Here is a 4,947-nt window from a genome sequence, read left to right as displayed (position 1 = left end):
AAAAAAAAAAAAAAAGCCCATGATTCAAATTCATGACAATATTATTTTATCAATGGGATATAACCCATAATCAAAGCCCATGATTCAAACCCATAGCAAATTATTATCAAAATCCCAATTCCCGCTGGTAACATCAAAAGCCCAGTTCTCGCTGGCAACATCAAAAAGCCTAGTTCTCACTAGCAATATCAAAAGCCCAATTTTCATTGACAACATCAAAAGCTCAGTTCTTACTGACAACATCAAAAAGCCCAGTTCTCATTTGCAATACCAAAAAGCCCAATTGTCATTGGCAACATCAAAAAAACCCCGATTCTCACTGGCAATATCAAAAAGCCTAATTTTCATTAGCAACATCAAAAAGCGCAGTTCTCACTAGCAATATCAAAAGCCCAATTCACGTTGGCGATATTTTATCAAAAGCCCAAGATTATTAACACTAGGCAAAAAATATTATGTTATAATTATTTCATTTAAAAAATGAAAAATGTTTCTTAAACGTTACTATAGCAAAAACCATGGCAATCATTTTATAAAAGCTCATGGGAAGTTATCTTGAAGATTATGATATTCGTCTCCTATTATAAACCCATGAAACGTGTACATCGCAAAATCAAACATCCATAAGATTATGATATTCGTCTCCTATTTAAATGGTCATCATTTACATCACAGCATCCATAATATTTATCTTCAAAGCTCATGGTAACTATTCAATCCCACAAGCTCACCATTTAAATTATGATGTGATTATTAGAAATCATGAACATTACTTATGATATGGAATTCATCATTTTCAAAAATAGTAAATTTTATTTACAAAGGCATTTTTAAACTTGTCCTATTATTTCAAATATTACAACTCATTGCCCAAAGACCTATTACAAATATCTACGAAAACCCAAAATATTTACTAATAATAAAAGTCCATGAGGGATGAAAACTCATGGCAACATGTGTTATTGATGTCCATTTTGTAGGATGAACACAGCCCAGCCCAAAGGGACCAGCCCAAATAACAGCACTACTTGCATAACATCGTCTATGCTAGCTTTTACTTTATCAACCTTGTAATTTATTTTGCTTCATCATTAGGCATGTAAAATATAAATTTCTTTGAATAAATCAATTAATTGTCTTATTGTTGGCTCACATATGATGTAGCATATACATGTATATGGAAATTGCTTTCATCACAAAGTGCAACATGATGTAGCATATTGTTGGTTTACTTTATCATCACAAAGTGTAACATAATTCCTTGCTAAGGGTCATTCTAAAACCCTTCCATTTTGAATATTTTTTTCAATGTAATGTCTTATTTTCTTATGTTCATTACTATATTTGAAATACACATTTGATCGAGAAATCCTCTCTGTTCTTTAAAAAATCTCTACCTTTGTTAATCTTGAAAATTGAAAACGAGGGAAAGGAACTAATTAAGGCTACAGAGGTCATAATCTTTTATAGGTTATTGTGGCATTATTCTATGATGCTCTCCCTATTTTTGTTATGAGACCTGTTTCTCCTTTTCAAAGTCCACCATCAAGTGTACTGGATGGTTCAACAAGTGAATGAATTGCTCTTCTACTCTGAAACAACCTTCTGCAGCAAATTAGTGGGGATTATTAGAAGATATTATTTTAAAAGGATCATTTATCTTGGTTTTTTGTTCATTTTGGGTGCTAGTAATTAAGTTCTCACATGGTGTTGATTAAGGATATTTTTGACACTCTGCGTTGGTTTTAGTTTTCTGTCTTTCATTATACCTTCAATACTCTATTTTCTAGGTTTGTATGTCTTATTAGAGTCCATTTGAAATTTCTCTTTAATTGTTGAGAAAATAATAGAAATCAAATTTGCTATTTTTTATGATTCATGTTCTTTTTCCTCGAACATAATTGTATTGTTTATGAAATCTTTGTAGATAGTCTTTTTTCAATCTTTGTAAGATTATTGACCTTTACCCATACAAATTACAATTATTGTTATTCATGAATGTATAAATTTATGAAATTTAATTAGTGCAGATGGATAGGCAATCATGCACCTTTTTTGGTATTTAATGTAGTTGGTAAAAGAAATTTATTGGGTACTCTAGGAGTAAACTTTCTCCCTCTCACATAGAGGTAGGCCCCATGGTGAGTGGGATCCGCCCCTATATGAGAGAGAGGGAGTGTACTCCCGAAGTACCCAATAACAGTCCGTTGGTAAAATACATTATTTGATAATAAGTCCTTACTAAAAATACATTATTTCTACGTATTTATAAATGGTTCAAGGTCCATACCTGTTGATCAAATATAAGAAAAGAGCATAAAACACTTTTTAAGGTGATTGATTACATTTTTTTTTTTTTTATGTTCATTAATTTTATATGGCAAATAAATTAGGATGCTTATCTACACCTTTTACTACCAAAAAAGGCCAAGATTAATAGACAATTATTATTTTTAACTCTTTACTTGATTATAAATAATTTTCACTCTTAAGGACAATAGTTCAATTCTCATGTAAGTCTCTCTTTATTAACTCAACTTCCAATTTTTTTTTAAATAATTTTTTCTTTATCCAAAATTGTCATGTACTCATTTTATGATTAGTTATTTCTTGTCTTTCTAAAAATACTCATTTTTATTCTCATATAATCACCATCCCATTGTATTAAGTTTGTCCTTAGTTGTGTGTATTGTTACTATCAAAGAGTTAGGGTCCGTTTAGATACAACTTATTTTGCTGAAAATTGAAAATATTGTAGTAAAAAAAATTTTAAATGTGTGAAAAATTATTATTTACTCTTTTTTTACTGTTCATATGCCTTGGTGCACTGTTCATGTCCCATGAACAATGCACCAAGCGCTGGTCTTTAAAAAAAAAAAAAAAAAAAACCGCAAACGCTGAGAGCAAGTTCTACAGTTATGAAAATACGCACATGCACATACCAAATTTAAAAGCTCATTTCTTGAGGTAACTTGCATACAAAATAACTATATTTAAAAGGGTTAGTTTTTTTTTTTTTTTTTTTTTTAATGAACCTTTAAAAGGGTTAGTTTATGCATAAAATTTCATAATTTTATTCTCAACGGGTTGAAAACTTGAAATGTCTTGTCATTAACCCCGCTTTCACTTAGCTTACCACAAACACAACTTTCGCATGAGTCTATGGTGACACAACATCACAATAAATTATGAAAGAAGTTGAAGATTTGTGTCAAAGTATACTTAATCTAATCTACTTAGACCCAAATTCACAACTTTTTTAATCTACTTAGACACAAATTCGCAACTTTTTTCATAATAAAGCAAACTGAAAATAGTTAAGAACTACTTATTTTTCTTAGTTGGTTAGTCTGCAACTATCTAGGCATTAAAAACAAAGGTGTGAAACAAATAATATTTTAGTATAAATTTTTTGAAAAACGATAGTATCATTGTTAAATTGGGTCACTTATTAGTAATGTTAAATTTCTCTCTCTTGTATAAAATATGGAGAGCTGACGTGCATCAGGGTCAGCGGATTTGTTGGAGAAGGAATGCTATGGGTGGGCTTTCGTTTCACGCCTAGCTCTACGTGGCCCTTTTATGACTGTTTTGATTGGGCTTATGTTATTGGGCTATAATTTTCAACTTAGGCCCTATTTGGACAGTGCTGGCTTTTTCGAAATATGGGCCAAAGAAATTAATCCGAATTCTTGCTTGCTCAGTTGCTCGTTTCCAAAATTCTACGGTGTGGTCGTGAGAAAGAACGTCATTTACACACTTCGAAGTTGCCTCATAACGATCAGTAAAGATTTCACAAAAAGCTGTTTTTTTTAATAAAAAAAATTATTTAATATTAAGAGGTAATGAGTAAAAAGTTATAGTTAGCAGTTGGCATCAGCCTTAATTTTGTTGAAATCTCACTGTGCACATCCTTCCGAAATTCTGATACTTAGACATTACAGTAAACCCATCTGCTAGGGCTTGAACAAGCAAGCCCATTGAAATCCCCAAACTCTCGTGGAAAGTAGAGATACGACTTCACCTAACATGGGTGGTGGTGATGATACTTTTTCCAGAGAAAATGGGCTTTTGCCTTTAATTTTTAAATTATATAGCAATTTATTCCTATTTTCAAACTATATAACAGTGTGTCCTCTTTTGAAACTCGATTCCTTTATAACTCAGCTTTACCATTTTCAATTATCTTCTGCACATGTCTTGTATTTTGGTTATAACTTTCTGCTCATAATTCCAATTGATTCGGGATTGGTGTCTTTTGAAAGGAAATTTAATTCTCTACAACTTTCTAGAAATAGAGAAAACTAAATTTTAATGTTTGCAGGGCCAAAATGTAATCCACGTCGCTGCTAATCATAACAGTTTTAAGCATTTTCTAAAGGGAAATCGTATTAATACCAATCAGTATTATTTAGGTTCCAATTAATGTCAATTGGTATTAATCAGATTTCAATTAGTACTGATCAATACTAATAATTTCCCAATTAATACCAATCGACGCTAATAAGAAAACTCAAAATATATATATATATATATATATATATTTTAAATACTAAGTATTTTTAACAAACACACACATGGAGAAAGGGGAGAAGGTTTTTTTAAAGAAACTTATAGTGGTGTATATCCAAAATGGCCTAACTCTTGGATACACAGTACAGGCTTTAAAACTCAAAAATATTGATTAGTAATAATTGGATCGATAAAAAACTCGAAATACTTTCCATACTCAATTCTTTTTTGTGATATTCAAAAATAATTAGACAGGAATAACATTAACAGTATTTAAGAAATAGATGTTACAATATTGGACATGAATTTAATCTCCTATTTAATGTAACCCGAAGAAGTTATTTTTTTAGAGAGTTTCAACTTATAGAATCTGCTCCTGATGATAACTCTTTATTATCAGACTAAGACACCAATTAGTTTTGATATAGGCAGGGA

The sequence above is a fragment of the Quercus suber genome, unplaced genomic scaffold, assembly GCF_002906115.3.
Source record: "Quercus suber isolate HL8 unplaced genomic scaffold, Cork oak 2.0 scaffold_189, whole genome shotgun sequence".
Lineage (NCBI taxonomy): Eukaryota > Viridiplantae > Streptophyta > Magnoliopsida > Fagales > Fagaceae > Quercus > Quercus suber.
The sequence above is the reverse complement of the archived record's forward strand: the minus strand, read 5'-3'. Positions refer to the sequence as shown.